Source organism: Desmodus rotundus, chromosome 3 (assembly GCF_022682495.2).
Source record: "Desmodus rotundus isolate HL8 chromosome 3, HLdesRot8A.1, whole genome shotgun sequence".
NCBI classification, from domain to species: Eukaryota; Metazoa; Chordata; class Mammalia; order Chiroptera; family Phyllostomidae; genus Desmodus; species Desmodus rotundus.
Window position 1 is genome coordinate 76,098,769 of NC_071389.1, and position 18,903 is coordinate 76,117,671.

Here is an 18,903-nt window from a genome sequence, read left to right on the forward strand (position 1 = left end):
ATACCACCCACCCCTGTGAGCCGGCAGAAGACCTCAAATTCCTCTTCCAAAAACAAAAACCTGTTACAGATAAGTAACACAACAACTAGGCCTTAATAGAATCCTTGTCTTTCTCATCTTTCTGACACTCTTTCTACCAGCCTGTCAGTATGCTCAGCCTCCTCCCCCAGGAAGAAATTTTTCTATCCCTGTTGGATTTAACCCTTATTAAATAAAGTCCCAGGTCCTCCACGCCACTGACCTTCTAGTCAAAATTGTCGTCTCTGAGACACAGCAATTCCAGGTCAAGATAATGACTCTTTGTGGATTCTAACCAGACAATGACCTTCAACCCCTTGCTGCAGGCCCCTAGAAAGACAACACTGGCAGAGACCTTATCCAGCCAACAGCCAGCAAGTATAGGAACCCAAACCACAACAGCGCCCCCTTTCAGCAAGAAGCTGCCAGAGTAGTCTTTGCCCAAAGTCCCCAACGATATAGGTTACTATTACTAGAGGGAGAAAATGTTAGGCAGTAGCTAGAAATGAGTGGCTAGAGGAGAAACAAAGGCAAGGCCTTTGTCATTACAATCTAACAAAGAACGTAATACAGGAGGCCAGAAGCAAAAGGAAAACACGTCTCACCAATTAACTCAGCAGTCGGTTTGATAAGATTGCCAGGTGCCTCCAGCATCACAAGCAAAAATAGCACAAGAGAAAGGGGAGGGTTCTTGGGCCTGCACTGGGAAAAGGAGCCTCTGTAACAATGTTACTAAGATTGCTGGGTATCCTGAACACCACAAGCAGGGAATTGCACAGGAGGAAGAGGGGGGGCCTATGCTGGGAAAGTGGGCCTCTGTAACAATTTCACTAAGACAAAGAGCCTTTACTAAGTGAGAAAGAAAGCCTTTGTAGCTGTGCATTATTCCCAAGATTTAGAAGAGGCAGGAGGGGTGCTAAAACCTGACTAGGGTATGTAACCCCTGACACCCAGTTTTTGGTGTACTTAGGTTAGCTAAGCATCCACTTGTAGCCTTGGTTCAAGTGTATCAAACTGACTAACAAACTTACTAACAACTTTATTTCCTGTGTACACAGGACATTTAGACTAGCAGGTGCCTGCTTGCAGCTTAGTGTTTGTGTATGTTTCGTAAACTTGCTACTTCCTTTGCGCTGTATGTGTTTGTCTTTCGCTTGAATTATTTTCTTTCATGGGAGACAAGAACCGAGGGAGGGGAGGGAGCCTCTAGACTTAGGTCTCTCTCTCCCCACCACAACAACAAGACCATTGAGAATTTCAGAAGCCTAGGAGGTCAGAAACCAAACCACAGTGGTTCCAAAACTGAATGGGAGTTAAGAGAATGGGGTGTGGCTGAGAACAGGACAAATATTTTCGTAAGTGTAGCTGAGAACAGGAGGTGAGAGAGAGTAGGGGTGGGATGTGGTAGAGGGGGAGCATGGTTTAAAATGGAAGGAACAAATATTTTAAAATGCTTTTATGATTTAAATTAATAAAAATTCTAGCTTTAAAATTTGTTAAGTTATACATTTCCTTTATTAAATATCCAAAGTAATTTGATTAGTGAGTAAATTATATTGATCAGTTAAATCAAAACGTTCTTTTGCCTAAAATAGCCAGAAAAATAAAATGAAAGTAACTATTCTAGTTTAAACCTCTTCCATTGCTACTTTCAGAACATTATCATCTTCCCACCTTCTTTAAAAATAAGACAAAATATCTCCTATGGGATTGATGTACCACTCTCTGGCCTTCTCTGTCCCTGCCGTCCGGGTTCTGGGTCACACACTCATGGTCTTTTATTTCTTCCTCTCAATCTGTAATAGTTGATACTCCATAAAGCTCCAGATTGTCCTGCTGCTTTCTTTCTTAGTCACACTCCCCAAGTGACTTATCATCAGACTGGATCATCATTTTTATTGCCCAAGATGTCTCTCAAAGAGCTAGTTCTGGTTTTAGAAGTAGGAGATATTGTGTTGGATTATTTTTATATCTTTATGTTTAATCCTTGGTTTCCTTGCAAAAATTCATTTAAAGGGCTGGTCCAAATTGCAAAGACTCACCCTGGCTGGTGTGGCTCAGTGGAGTGAATGCTGGCGTGCAAACCAAAAGGTTGCTGGTTCAATTCCCAGTCAGGGCATGTGCCTGGATTGCAGGCCAGGTCCCTGGTTGAGGTTGTGCAAAACGCCATGTTTCTCTCCCTCTCTCTCTCTCTCTCTCTTCCCCTATCTCTAAAAATAAAATTTTAATATTGCAAAGACTCATTAGTCAAAACTGGTAATAAAATCTGTAAATCTTAAATCCCTTATGGCCCCAGATAAATGCCTTTCATCATAATCTGGGACAAATGGGAGTGGTCATCACTCGAATCCTATCTGTGCCTTCTTTCCCCTCAGGATATCTGTCTTCTTCTCCATGTGTGACATGTGACTGCCCGACATATGGTTCAAGCAAGTACAGAGCCTCCATCATTATCTTAAATATTAGTAAAGTATGTCTTTCTCAAACTTTTTAGATAACTATAAATACAAATAGGAGTTTTCATTTGCATGACAGTAGAGTAGCTCATCTTGAACTGACAACAACTACACACAACAAAACAGAGAAAAGCACTATCTGGAGTCGGTGGAAAGCAACCTAGATGAGCCGAAACAGGAGGGCATTCGATTGTTGAAAGAAAGGAACCAGGAACTGCCCTGGGTAAGATGTGCATCTTTATCTATCTTCTGCCTGGAGGGCAGTACCCATTCTTCCCAGTGCAAGGTAGCTAGAGCTCCAGTTGGGAAGTGTTTCTTCTCTGTTTCTGAAAGTGTGTAGTATCGCTATGTCTTCCTTCAGTATTGGTGCCAGTCAATAGTGAAACCATTTGGGCCTAGAGGGTTTTCGTTTGGGGTTTCTCTGTGTGTGTGTGTGTGTGAGCATATTTTTTAAAAGTATTCAATTTCTTTAATAGATACAGAATAATTCAGATTTTCCATTTCTTTTGGTCTTAGTTTTAGTAACTTGTATTTATCAAGGAATTTGTCCACTTTAACTAAGTGGTTAAATATTGGTATTCATATATTCTCTTTATCTTTTAATATCTCTAGGATCTGCAATGATATTCTCTCTTTTATTACTGACATGTAATTTGGAGCTTCAGCCAAGGCAATAAAATTAGTAAAATAAATAAAAGACCTTTAGAAGGGACAGGGAGGAGGGGGTATATAAAAGCATGAGGAAATTGACTGCAGTGAATGGGAAGGGTCTGTTCCTGACCTTGAGTGTGGCGAGGGTTTGGGGTGTGTCTGAACATCAGATCACGCACACACACACACACACAAATGTTTGCAGTGTCTTGTGTGACTATCTCACCTGAAAGCTGTAAGAAAGAAGGCGTACAGATTGGAAGTGAGTAAAATGGTCTGCACTTGAAGTAACATGATGACTTATATGGAAAATGCTAAGAATTCTACAAAACAAAAACTAAAATAAGTAAATTTAGCAACGTCACTGCATATCCCATTAAATGCATAAATCTAAAAGCGAACTAAAGCATTTTTATAAACTAAAAGTAAAGGAGAATTAAAAAAATTTAAATCCTTTAAAAAATGAATTTAAAAACCATAAAACACTAAGGAATTGATTTAATGAAAGACATACAAGAACTCCATGCTGAGAACTATAATACCTGTCTGAGAAATTTAAGAAGACCCAAAAGAAATGGGACGATATGCCATATTCATGGGTAAAAAATTCAATACTCTTTACATGTCAACTGTCCTCATATTTATCTGTATATTCAATGTGTTCTCTGTCGAAATGCTAACAGGCATCTTATAGAAACTAAAGAGCTCATTCTAAAATTTATCTGGAAATGCATAGGACCTAGAATAGCCAACACAACTCTTGAAAAAAGAATGAAAAAAAGAAAGCGAAAAGTGAAGGAAGGAAGGAAGAAAAATAAGAAAGAAAGAGCCAAGTTCAAAGGCCTACAGTACCTAATCAAATAGATCAGTAGAATACAATAGAGTCCAGTCATAAACCCACAGATGTACAGTCGATTGATTTTCAACAAATGTGTCAAGAAAATTCCATAAGGAAAGTAAAGTTTTTTATTTTAATTCTTATTGTTTTTTATTATTGTTCAATTACAATTTTCCCACCATTTTCCCCCTTGCTCTTCCCTGCCCCACCCACCACAGTCAGTCCCCACCCATCGTCCTTGCCCATGAGTTCTCTATTCATGTTCCCAGACTTACCCCTTCCTCTTCTTTCCCTCTGGTCACTGTCGCCTAAGTGCCCATCAATAAATGAGCGGAAAGTAAAGTTTTTATTAACAAAATAGTTCTGGAACAACTGAACGCATGCATGGGAAAAATCGACTTTGAACCCTCCCTTATACATCACAAATGTTAATTTTAGATGGATTATAGACCTATACGTAAAAGCAAACACTATACAGATTCTATAAGAAAGCAAAGAAGAGTATCTTTGTGATCTTGGGTAGGCAAATATTTCTTAGAATGGATATAAAAACACTAAAATTAACAAAAAATGAACAAATTGGACTCCAATTTTTTTTTAAAGTCCTTGTAAAAGAAATATCCCCAGTACATATAGCTGACAAATATAAGTACCCAGAATATACAACTCAAAAGCAAGGTTGAATTATCAGAGCAACAGTTTCTGTGAAAGCCTTCTAAATTTAGATGGAAATAGACGACTTTGACAGTTCCATGGCACCCCGGAGCCAGCCCTCGCATCTGCGGAAGAGGTTTCTAAGCAAGAGGTTTCCGAGACAGACATCTCAGAACATAATTCAATCACATTCTTCCATTTTTTTCACCAAAATATGGTTACTAAAATCTTACCAGAAAACTTTTATAGGCAAACTCGTAACACTATATTTTCAAGCAAAATGCAGTTTAGATAAACCCTCTGAATTTTGTAACTACGGGAAACCCTGGGGGATTTGGGAGGCTGCTCCCAAAGATTCCTGAAAGTCTCGTGTGTGGGCAGGTAATCAGGACTGTGGTTACATTAATTCAAGAAAGGATTAAATATAGAAAGTTATCAGAGAGTCTAAGAGTCAGAGATTCTTCCCTAAGAGTCTAAGGAAACATTTATGTAATTTCTTTTATATAAATTTGAAGGGAGCCATGCTTCAAAGAATTGGTTGGTGAGAACAACCAATTCCTAAGTCATAAGATTTATATGACTGTGTACATTTCTGTCTTTAAGTCTACATCCAGTTTTCTTTGGATGAGCATAGAATGCATTATGATGAACTAAGAGGATTATTTTAATGCTACAAATGAACATTTGAGTTAACCAGGCATTGTGACCCGGTGAGAAGAGTTTAAATTCTGAGACCTCAATTAAAGTATTAAAACGCTGTTATCTCTCAGATTGCGGCCAAGACAATGCCGTTTTCCCTGATTATTAAAGCAATACTTACACTGCAGAGATTTTGTCAGGCCTTAAAAAGTCAGAAGGAAAAATTGCTTATTTTTCCACATTCCGTTTTTCTTACTGGTGTCATTACAGTTTAGATTATGTCATAGCTTGCTCTTTTTCTCTTAACATTTTATTATAAGCATTTCTCTATATTTAAATTTTTCTGCAAACTACTTTTATTCAAGTATTTCCCAAAAAGTGAACATTCAAGTGGTTTCTAGCTTTTCATTCTGCATACAGTGGTGAATAGTGTTGTAATGATCATCTCTCTGCATTAATTTTTATCTATTTCAGAATATTTTCTTAGCATTCTACCCAGAATTATGTATTCTTATGTCAGTGGATGACATTCCATCAGACTGATTTCCAAAACCTTTGCACCCTTTTCCATCATACCTTTACCAGCACTGGGTGGGTATTCTCAGTGTAGAATCTATGCCAATTATGTATGTGAAAACACTCTCTTTGTATCCACTCTTTAGGAATGAGTAACTTTAGTTAATTTTCATTTATTCTAATGGCCCATTTCCCAACCTGGAATATATTTATCTCAAGTTTTAAAAAGTGCTTTCCTACAGTGTCATTGTCTACTCTGACGACCTTCCCTGCTGCTTCTTTCTGACGCTCCACTTTCCTCCTCCCGTGAGGGTGGGTTAAGACCCCACTCAGAATGTCCACCGGTGTTGATGTGGCTGCTACTGGATAGGATTGTGGGGGAGGGGTGGATATAAGTGTTTGCTTTTAGTTCTACACATCAGAAACTTGTAGAAGGCTGGTTTGAAACATTCTTATAGCACTCATCTAAAATGATCAGAATAGCCTTCATCTGAATCCTGATGACATATGACTTGGGCCTCCCCTCCATATCACTTCCTGTGAAGTTGTCAAATTCCTGATTATTGCCTCGGAATGGTTAGAAGACAGGGAACTCCACATTCCCAGAGACATGCTTCTTCTTTATGCATATCTTTTGGCAGACTGCTAGACCACTCTTAAGCATCTAAATTTGGAGAACACAGTAACATCAATTTCTTTTTCCCTAGAAAACCCTTACTATCTCAGTTCTTTATAGTACTAGAAGAATAACCCGAGAAAGTAGTAAGTCACACCGGCTCATGTGGCCAATTAGTCATATGGCCATTTGACAATAAGATTTTTGTTTGTTTTCATGAAGAGGATACACTGGAGAAAGTAACATGGGAGAAATAGATGGATAAAGAGAGACACAAAGAGAGGGTCACAGAGAGAAACACAGAAAAAGAGAGTGGAAAGTCATAGAAAAAGGCAGAGAATCAGATACAAAGAGAAATAGACTGCATCTAAGTGTCTCAATGTGTGTATGTGTGTGTGTGAGAGAGAGAGAGACTAACCAGTGTGTAACAGGGGATGTCACTTTAAATGTCAATGCTCATGTCCCAAAATATACCTTAGCCTGCAAGGCTCCCGCAGGTTCATTTCAGCACTTGGAAGGGCTGGCCTGATTTGCATGGTGTCTCAGAGGTGTCCTCCAGCCCCTGACCAGGAGTCTGTCCCCTTGTAGATGATTGGCTCCAGGAAGAGACCTGCTTCTGGGCGACAGGAGAGGACAGGAGGCATCCAACTATTGAGATGATGATTCCATTAGATGATTCTTGAATAAGTTAGTCACCAGCAGAATCAGAATAGAACTCACAATGAGGGAGCCAAATCCACAGATAAGATAAAAGACACGTTTACACTCTTTAGAAAACTAGAAAGCTTTAACAAGTGCTGGTGAGGATGCAGAGAAAAGGGAACCCTAGTGCACTATTTGAGGGAATGCAGACTGGTGCAAGCACTGTGGAAAACTGTATGGAATTTCCTCAAAAAACTAAAATCCTTTCAATACAGCGATCCCACTGCTGGGACTATACTTTAAGAATCCTGAATCAGCAGTTCAAGAGAACCTATGTGCCCCAATATTCATAGCAGCATTATTTACAATAGCCAAGTGCTGGAAATAACCTAAGTGCCCATCAGTAAACGAGTGCATCAGAAAACCCTGGTACATTTACACAATGGAATACTACACAGCAGAAAGAAAGAAGGAACTCCTACCCTTCGGAACAGCATGGATGGAGCTGGAGAACATTATGCTAAATGAAATAAGTCAGGCACTGAAAGACAAATACCATATAATCTCACCTATAAGTGGACCCTAGTCAACAAAACAAACAAATGAGCAAAATAGAATCAGAGACTTGGAAATAAAGAACAAACTGACAGTGACCAGAGGGGAGGGGAGAGGAGGTAATGGGGGAAAGAAAGGGAAGGGGCGAGCAAAGGAACACAAATAGAGGACTCCTGGGCATGGACAATGAGGGGCGGGGATTGACTGTGGGAGGAGCAGAGGAGAGCAATGAGGAAAAAGGTGGGATGACGGTAACTGAACAGCAGTAAAAAAAATGAAAAATAAAAAAGAAAGCTTTAGGGAATCCTAGGGAACAATGAATAATTACTGCTGAGGAATTAGAATCTTTCAGACAATGAGAGAGGACAAAAGGTTTGAAAGTTGTTCTTTGGCAAAAAGTCTCCCTGGGAGAAGGTCCTACTTGCCAGTTTCTTCAGCTTTCAAGATGAGAGACACATGCTATAACAGGACCCTAAGGAAGACAACTTCAGATATTGTTGCTGAGCTCGTGGGTTGCTGCTTTTGGAAGAGCAGGTAGGCAACATACTCTGTGAAGTGTGGCCCATTCTCGAGGGAAACACCTGGAAAATGTGACAGTTGTTTTGGAGGAGAGAGAGAAAGCAAGCACTTCTGGGATCTTATCATCAGTTATTCACAGTTGGATATATTTGTCTTTGCTAAATACAGGGTTAGGAGTTGAAGGTCCCTATGTACAGCAGAAGAAAGGTAAGTAAGTATGGGAATTGCCCTAAATCTCTCCAACTTTCTAATCATCCCCATAGGAATAAACAATGCAAAGTAATAACACAACCTTTGCTTGTTGATGCTTAATGAAGTTAACCAAGCTTGGCTGAAGGTTGGCGTGGTCCTGGCTTCTGAAATGGAGCTCTTGCAAGACTAACTATTGAGTTGGCCCAAAAGTTCTTTTGTTTTTTTCTGTAAGATGGCTCTAGTAGTGCTTAGTTGTCTTTAACTTCATTTGAAACAATTTTGTTGCATTGTGTTGTCATACCTGTCATATCAGCATGCATTCAAAAAAACATCAAAATCGGTGAATTTTTGTGTAGCCATTTTAATAGAGGATAGAAGAAAATATGCAACATTTTAAGCATATTATGTGTTATTCTTTTAAGAAAGGTAAAAATGCAACTGAAATGTAAAATAAATGATTTGTGTGGCATATGGAGAAGGTGCTGTGACTGATCGAACGTGTCAAAAGTGGTTTGTGAAGTTCTGTGCTGGAGATTTCTCGCTGGACGACGCTCCACGGTCAGGTAGACCCGCTGAAGTGATAGCGATGAAACAGAGACATTAACTGAGAACAGTCAACGTTACCACGAAGGAAATAGCTGACATACTCAACAAACCCAAATCAATAAAGGTATTTGTGAAAATGAAAAATGTATCTTTTATTTTATGGAAAAAATCTAAATGGACTTTTGGGCAGCCCTACATGTGATTGTTTCCTTGTCATTTCAGGTTTAATGCAAAACAAACCTTGCGATTTCCTCCCTTTAGGGGGTGTGCTGTCCAGGCCTTGTTCAGCAGGTGGAGCTCTACACGCAGGAAATGACATGTCCAGGCAAGAAAATTTTTCTTTCTTGATTCAAAAGAGATGAGACTTTTTAGACAGTGCCGAACCCTGGAGTATGGAGGTACAATTGTTCTGGTGGAGTATTCTTAGAGGAAAGTGTATCTTGATTCGATGCTTAAGATAGTGTGCAACCACGGAGAGTGCTCATGGTAAGCATTTTCCAGTTGACTGTGACTGATATGCTTTGCGATTATTCCAAGTCAACCAAGTTTGGTTTGAGGGACTGGATTTATTAATGTGACGAGCACACGTGGCAGTGGCCATGAGCACAGTGGGCCAAGTGAACGCTGAGGAATTCACTTTAACTTAAAACCACAGGATCTCTCTCCATTTGTTCATTAGGCCTTGAGGTTACGGCTCTTTTAAATTTTCGGGACTTTCGGACAGAGAAAGGCAAGTACCATATGACATCACGTAGATGTGGCATCTAAAGAACAACACAGCGAACAAAATAGAAACTGACTGATAGATAAAGAGAAAGGCTGGTGGTTGCCAGAGGGGAGAGGGGGAGAGGGACGGGCGAAAAAGGCGAAGGGATTAAGAAGTACAGATCGGCAGTGACAGAACAGTCACGGGATGCAGAGTACAGCATAGGGACATAGGCAATAATGTTGTAGTAACCACGTATGGGGCCAGGCAGGTATTTGAATATCGGAGGGAACACTGTGTAAAGTCTAACCACTATGCTGTACACCTGGAAGTGTCACAGGAAAGTTTTTCAGTACTAAAAAGAAATTCTCAGGACTTTCAGCTCACTCATGTTTGCTGCCTCAAAGCAACCAGAAAAAAATAGTTTGCTTTCTTAAAAAGGAAACATTTCCAAAAATGTGGCATATTTATCATAAACTCTCATACAAGTGCTTATGTTAGAAAAAATGCCAATAATAAATGTGTTAAGGAGGAATTGGAAATCCATATTGTCTGCTCTGTTCCTGTTAATGCTGAAAATTCTTAAGAAATGCTGAAACCAACAAGACTTCAGTGTCTTGACTCCGTTCTGGTCCTAGAGTTTAAGCTTAATTGGTATTAATTGCTGAATGACTCACTGGATGGATGATGGACGGATGGGGAGGTGGACAGATGGCTCGGATCTTGGATGATGGATGCTGAAATCTGCCCACAGCACAGGATTATCATTGATGCTCCAGAGAAGTACGTGTGATTCTTCATGGAGCTTAGTAAGAGAAGTTAGCCAAAATAAATGTTTCGCTTCTATCCATAACTTATAATATGTTGCAGCATATTGTGTCTCTGAAGTTTGCAGACTCCTGAAATCATCAGAAATAAAAAACAGTACAGTAGCACTTTTATTTTCTTCAGCACAGCAGAGACAAGGAAGGAAGATTTAGAACCGGTACGAACTGGTTTTTATGAATTAAAAACTTGCTCGCAGACTATTTGCCAAGAGTTGTGTAAGACTAGAGTGATTAAATGTGGTTTTCATTCAGCCCAACAAACATTAATTGAGAACCTACAGTGTGCTAAGCAATATACTAGCGCTGGGGGTCAATAGTGAGCACATCCATTTCTGCCTCTAAGGACTCTACAGTCTCACAGAGACGGTGACATATGAACAGATGACACCGGGACATTATGATTTGTTTAGCACTAGTGGCATGAGAGGAGAATAGATTATGATAGTCTTGAAATCGGGGAGTACCTTATTCATCTTTATTTCTTAGTGTCTCTGGAATGCCGTAGGGTTTTTAAAAATACTATTTTTTAATTAAAAAAAATTATCTTTATTTCTTAAAGTATCTGGAAGACTGTAAGGATTTTAAAATGTTATTGAAGTAATGAATAAAATCTAAAGGACAAAAAAATTTCTTGAAGGAGATAATGTCTAGAACATCAGTTACTATAAGGATACAAATGATGATGGCTAATATCCACTGGAAATTTACGATGTGCACTATTTTAAATACTCATTCATGTCATCTTCACAAAAAACTTTCTGAGACAGATGCTATGATTATCCTTATTGAACTGAGGATGGGTTAAAAATTTGCCCAAGATCACCCAGCTAATAAGTGTTAGAACCAAGATTCAAACCCAGCACCCTACAAAAATATGGAGGGACTTTCTAGGCACAAAAGTGGTAAGAATAAAAACGGAGTAGACCAATGTTTGCAGAGATTTACTAAGGAGCTTGGATTTTATGCTCTAGGAGACAGAAACACTGAATTATTTAATCAAATAAGTGGCATGGTTGTATCTGTGTTTTAGCTAGGTCATCCCAGTTGCCAAGGGAGAGTTAGTTGTGAGCCTTGGGGGTGAAACTGAAGGGGTGCTGAAGGGTGAAGAAGAGTTCACCACGTGAAAGATGTGAGGGAAAAAAGGGTTTCGGGTGCTGGGCAGAGCGTGTGCGAAGGCTGCGTGTGACAGCACAGCGTTGGCAGGGAACCTAAGGCTGGGCAGTCTGGCTACAGCATAAATTGCAAGGGCAGTAAGAGACACGGGTAATGTGAGATGATGTTGGAGAGGTAAGTGGGGGCCAGATGGAGGGACTTAAGCTTTTGCTTTAAAAAATGCCAGACCACCGCAGTGTTTTTAGGCATGGGATAAGATGATTAAATGTGTGTTTTAGAAGGATCTCTCTGATGTGTGAAAAATAGATAGGAAATTTGCAACACTGTGAGCAGGGAAATGTATCTGGAAGCCATCACAAAAATCTAAGCAAGACATGATAGCATTCTCCAATAGAGGCAACAGGGTTTGAGGGATATTTAAGAGGTAGAACTAATAGGATGTGGCGACTGATTAATCATCAAGGAAAGAAAGCCGTGAGAGAAAGTAAGAAGGACCTGGTTTGTCCAGAACAGTCCTAGGAGTGCCCCAGTAAGATCTTTTAGCACCTCTGTCCTCTCTGAGGAGTGCAACAGTGTATATATTTAATTTTATGGTTACTCTAGATAGATGTGAAAGATGTCTCACACAGCTGGGTTTTTTGTTGTTTTTGTTTTGTTTTGGGTTGAGCAACAGAAAAGATGCTATTCACTGAGATAGGAAGGGAAGGAGAAAACATGTGTCAGGGCGGAGTGGTGAGAATAAATTCTGAACATATGGAAGTTAAGTGCCTGTGGTTAGAGGATCTTGGGAGGCCGGAAGATCACATGACATGTTAAAGCTAGAGACATAGTTTTAAGAACATTTGCATAAAATAGTGAAATTGGATCTAGTGGTTATTTTACAGCTGCTGTCACAGACTAGGCAATTCTCTAAGACATTGTCTTTAGGAACAGGTGGTTGGTGAAAATTTGGAAAAAATCAATTAATCAAATAATTTCTATGTGCCTGCAATTCAGTGAATGAACATTTCTAGTGCAGGGCTGGTTATTGGGGCTTCTACGAAAGGTAATCATGTGATTGGTGTAACTGGGATGCTACTGGGTCCCCAAGGCGTAGGGTCATGCTATTTGTAGAGAAATAGGAGAGACGGTTCCTGTCATGAAGAAGTTTATTGTCCAGTATGTCACACACAACTAACTATACAACTGTTGTCTAGTTAGTGACACACAAACAATAAAGACAATGAACTTATTTCTAACATGGTACATCTACATATGTAATTTGGCGGCACAAACTCAGAGTGCTTTAGAATTTCAAAGCAGGAACAGAACACTGTGGGCTGGAATGGTGGCAGCCATTTGTTAACTGGGCACTACCTTTTCCTGTGATGTTTTGGGAATGGAGTAGAAAGGCCTCAGTGAGCCGTTCTTTCATGCGGGTCTATACTAGCCCTCACGTCGCTGTATACTGTCTGGCCTCATCCTCGGACGTGTCAGTATTAGTATCATTTCTCCAAATAACTATAGTTGGGAAGGCCGCATGCAATGCTTTAAGGAGGTCCCAGACCTTGGCATTTAGGAAAGGCGTCCCAGGCTTGGCACACACAATAGGTGATGAGTGGAAGGAGTAGCCTGAAAGTGAGTCTGGCGTATCTGAGAAGCATCAAGGAAACTGGGAGAACTTGGAGGTTCCTGTTGAGCAATAACAGAGTACTAGGTTTCGAGAGACCCTGTTCTCTTTGCTGAAGCTCTCCTCTCTGCCTTAGTCAGCAAGCTCCTGCTTCTCTTCAAGACCTAATCCAAACGTTACCACCATGAAGGTTTCTGTGACTCCTCATTTGCTTATACTTCTTACCATTAGCATTGATCACATTGCTCTGGACGTGTTTACAAGTCTGATTCCTCCACTTGAGTGTGAGTTATTGGAAGACATAGGTTATGTCTTTTTTTTTTTTTTTTTTACTACCTCCCTAGGTTCCTAGTGCAGTTATCAGCTTATGGGAGAAACCTGATTAACATTAGTAGATAAAAATTTTAAATGACAGATATGGTGGGAGTTAGCTCTCCTACCAAATTGGTTAACTGTCTTTGGGACATGCTTCCCCTTTTCTACATCACTCTCGGGACTGCACTCTCCTCCTCTCCTAACCTGTAAATCCTGGGCATTTTTTCAGGTACTACTCACAGCCCATAGCTTCTGTGCAGCCTTCCCTGATGTGGACCATACTCCTTCGTCAGCAAGCTTCAGTTCCTCTGAACTCAAAGATTCATACTCTCCTAGATTCAAATTCTCCTATTTTATAGATGAGGAAATGAACACCTGCCAGTGTGGGATTGGGTTCACCCTGAAGTTGGGCAACACGCTTTTTATAGAATGATGGCACAGCTCAATGAAACTCCTTCTATTGTCCAGGCAAAGATGGAAGTTATAGTCAATAGAAGAAAAAAGCAAACAAAATATAACCAGAGACATTGAAGTTAAGAACAATCTAACAATAGCCAGGGGGGAGTGGGGTGGGGACAGTGGGAAGAGGGGATTACAGGAACTACTATAAAGGACACATGGACAAAATCAAGGGGGAGGGTGGAGGTGGGGGAGGGAGGTGGGTTCAGCTGGGGTGGGGTGGAGGGATGGGGAGAAAAGGCATACAACTGTAATTGAATAACAATAAAATTTTTTAAAAATCAACAAACAACAAGTGCTGGCGAGGGTGTGGAGAAAAGGGAACCCCAGTGCACTGTTTGTGGGAATAAAAAAAAAAAAAAGAAAGTTGAACAATCCAAGTGAGGCAACCAGGGGCCTTCTCTGTGCAATGGCAGCCCCTTTTCCCTGGGCTCCAGTTGTGTCTCAATGTAATTATGCATCTAATGCTTCCCAGCTCAGCCCTACACCTGCCTTTGCTTTCTGTGTTCTTCTTTGTGATTGCAATGGGTGAACTTCTGCTACGGGAGATATATGGACATCTTCTTTGCAGATCTTGCTGACCTTTTTGCCTAGACTTCTAAGCACAGCCAAATGTTAATAGCACTACTTTTTCATTAGCAAGTTCTTAGCAGAGCACTATATCAGGTAAGCCCAAATAAAAGTGCCAGGACAAATAGTTCAAACACTCCAGTGTCTCTGAGTGGCTGTCCTACCTGTAATTAAACTAAAAGGAATGATCATTGCTTTTCTCCCCTGGAGAGGTTTCACCAGTTTCAAAGTGGGCCAGTAACTCCCTGAACAGAAGAGGAAGCAAACTATATTTAAAGCAGTGCCCACTCGTTTCTGTTTTAGCCATTTTGGCAAACCACTTGAAAAATGAAATCTTTTGGCCTAAACTCTGTTAAATCTCAGATGCAGTTACCGTGCCAAGATAATTCCAGTTTAGCATCACCTTACATTATTGAAAGTTGTGTCTGAGGAAGAATCCATGGGGGCTATTAAACAGAACTAGCTTGAAATTTTTGACCTCATGTGTTTTTTTTCTTTCTTGTGTGGTTACAAAGAAGGAGGTTGGATATAAAAATACACAGCAAATGGGTGGAGGGCAAAGGTAATTCATTTGTTTATTCTCTCAACAAATATATTTTTGAGCATTTTGTGCCAGATGCTATACTAGGTGCTAGAAATCAAGAGATAAATAAGATCCAGACTCTGCTGCTGAGAAGCTCACAGGGGTTCAAATATTTATAACTGAAATGAGAAGTCCTGAAAACTTAAAGTGCTAAGTGCTGTATGTCGGGGCACGGAGAACAGAGTGCCTACACTTAGAGAGGAGGATTCATTTGAGCTGTAACTTTAAAAACACGTGCGGTTTGCTTGGGAAGAAGAGTGTTCTAGACGGAGCAAAGAGCTTGTGAGAAGACAGAAAGGCATGAAAAGGCAGGGAATGTTCTAGGTGCAAGAAGTAATTATAGCAGCCCTGGCCTGTGTGGCTCAGTTGGTTGGAGCACCGTCCCATAAACCTAAGGAATGCGGGTTTTATCCTCAGTTGCGGGGAGCTCAGGAGGCTACCAATCAATGTTTCTCTCACACTAATGTTTCTCTACCTCGCTCTCTCTCTCTGAAATTAAAAAAAAAAGAATTGTAGAAAACAGAATGTTAGAGAGGGGTGAGGGACATAAACTGAATCCAAAAGGGTCTGATACGTCGTAGTAAACTTGAGATTTATTTGTAAGCACACAGAGTTTTCAGTGATATTTAACGGGTAAGAAAGTCAGCAATATCTGGAAGGGAAATGTCGGTATGGTCCCTTTTAGACAGAGATTTACCACTGTGCTGATGTCCTCTATTTTAGAAAGAGGACACTGACTGCAGTATGGAAGATGCTTTGCACGTGCAGACCATAGGCAAGTTTAGGAGACTATTATAAATATCAGATGAGAGATGGTAGGAGTCTGAACTAATGTACCGTATTTTGCTGTGTATAATGCGCACTTTTTTGACCAGATTTTTGAAGGAAAAATAAGGATGTGCATTATACATGGGCATAATGGTTACACACCATGGATATAATAATGGGTATAATAATCCCATATATAACGCACACAAAAACGCGGGTGCACATTATACATGGCAAAATACTAGTTGGCAGTGGGGAGGAGAGAAGGAACTGTTTTAAGAGATATTTTGATGATAAAATGGACAAGACTCAGTTTGATAAAATTTAGTGCTGAAAGTGAAGGAGGAATTAAGAATGACTGATTTCCAGCTTAAATGACTTAACTGCTGATGCTAGCAATGGGTTACATGAAGAGCCAGTTTGGAGAGGGGTAGGCACATGAAGGGTGAGTGAGGGGAAGATGAGGAGTTAGGTTTTCAACACGTCAGTTTTGATATGTCTGCAGAGCATTTTGGTCAATGGTTCACTAAATGTGATGCCCAGGCTTTCCCAGACGTGAAGAATCAGAATATCTGGTAAATAAGTGAGTCTTAACGTTTAGCTCCTTGGGGGATTCTGATAAGATCCAGATCCCTCACGCTGGTCAAAAACCACTTATGTAGGTGGCTTTTGATGGCTCATAGAATAAATCCATTTGCATCACCATGGCCTAAAAAGCCCCGCGGTTACTGACCCCTACGTAACATTTCGACCTCATCTTGTCCCCTCTTTACTCATTCTGCTAGAGCCCCATTGGCCTTGTTTCTGTTCCTGAAACTCCCCAAAGCTCTTCCTTGTCTTAAACCTTTTCACGTGCTGTTACCAATGACTACCAGCTCCTCCCATTTCCAGCTCTTTTGCGTCATACTGATCTACAGTGAAGAACTCTCCTCAATTCTCTACACATGACCCTTTTTGTGCCATCACAGAACTTTTATTGTCAAAAAGTAGATTGTTTGTGATTAGGGGTGGGTTTTTGGGGGGAATGGCTATGTTTTGGTCCCCATGCTCACCTCTCCCCATGTATACTTCATGAAAACAGGGTGCCACTGTTACAGCTCTAGTGTTTAGAAAAGTCATTGGTACATAGTATGTACTCAATAAATATTGAAGGATCTGAAGGAGGGGACACTACAGGGGCACAGAGTAGTGGACCTGACTCAGAACACAGGAACCAGGAAACTCCTGAAAGCAGTGAGGTTGAACTGAGTCTTAAAAAATAAAGAAGTACCAACCGGGCTGAGACTATTTGAACTGGAGTGATCAGAGACGAAGCTGAGAGATATCCAAGGGCCAGAGGTTAGACTCTTTTGTGGAGACCACCGATCACCCCTTAGTGGCTGAGCTGTGATGTCATAGGCCTTTATTCTGGCAGATCTGGTTACTGGCTCCTGCTTCAGTGATCTTTGCAGAACCTCCATGACATGCCTATGGGTCACCTCTTTATTTCTCAGTCTGGTTTCATCTGTTAAATTCCTATCAACTACAAGCATGCAATTAGAAGAGGTAATTTGGGGGGTGGGAAAACAAGTTTTAAGTGAAGGGACTTCAAAAACCCTTTAAATTTTTTTTATTTTTTAAAAATTAATGAATGATTGAATTTATTTAATTTTGGTCAGCACCCCTAGGAGCTCTGGCTCTACTGAGAGAGCTGGGCTCTGAATGCTCAGTGTTGTTTGGTTGAGCTGCTGTTGCATGCTCTTTGTACGAGACATGGGCAAGAAGGATGCTGAGGGACTGCTATTTCTTCGGGCCCCTCTAGAAAATGAGATGTCTGTCTCTCCAGGACATTCAAGAGAGCCAAATTCTAAATAAAATGGGCCTGCATCTTCATGAGGACTGATTTGTACACTGCATTCAAAGGACATTTCTGCTAGTTCCACTGGTTTTTAGAACTTGCTTGTAGGGCTTTCCCTACTTGCTTCTTTTTTTTCCTCACATCACCCCACACTTTTCTGTCTCTTTCCCTTTAACTCCACATCAGAGATAAAAACTTTCTACAAATCTATAATCATTTAGTTATACACCTGAGGATTAACCAGGCACAAATTTGAAGCAATAACAGTGAGCATTGTTCTCACTCAGTGTTTCCCAAAACTTCATTCATATATCAATATGGTGGCTTTTTCCATACGCACATGATATCCGTGCTATCATTATTTTTTCTTCGAATAGACTTACTTTTAAATGATTTTACTCATATTAAGCATTATAAAATCATGACTAAGATGCTATGTTTATAAATTGTCCAAAGGCACATTACGATAAACTGTTATAATTAAAATCATCCATTCTTAGTAAAACTGGAAAAAAAATCTGTCCTTTACCAATGAAATTCATCTCATGAAGTTTCCATAATTTGGAACACACTGGCCCAAGGCTAAGACCTGACCAAGTTGCATCTGCAGTGACTGACCTCCCTGCTCCTGAGGATTCCAACCCAACCGCAGGATTGTCCGTGGTTTCTCCAGGCATGTTTGCTCCTCTTTAATTGGGATCCAGCACTGCTGAATTCTAAAGAGGGCTTTGCAGGTCGATCGATGAGTAAATATTCATAATCATGCTTTGCAAATCAAGGGAGTCAAAGGCATTCTAAATATCATGATTTTGAAAACACTATAAGCAGCAGCCTCCCTTTATGTCTAGAAGAAGAAAGTTCCCTTTCAGGCCTCTAAACTTGCGCCCTGCCACAGCACCTTGTCCTGCTTGCCTCCGCCTGCCGAATGTTTTGTGGTCTCCCAGTTTGATGGCTTTTATCCTTGGTCTTTCTAGTTTTTCCTTTGGGGCCCAAAGGTATAGATGATACCAGTGGACTCTGTCATCTTGCCTTTGCTCTGAAGGTGTTGCTGCATGTTATGTGACCTTTGTCTATGTCCATTTATTTAGTTTCATAAGGCAATGTGATGTTCCATACCAATGAGTCTTTGGATAATTAAAGCTTATCTTCTGTAAGCTCTAAAATATTTTTAAAAATCTGAACCATTTTGATAGAAATCTTTCTAAATATATTACACACTTGATTGCCTTCTTACATAAACGTAATATATTTTCACCCAGGGAGACAGCAATATG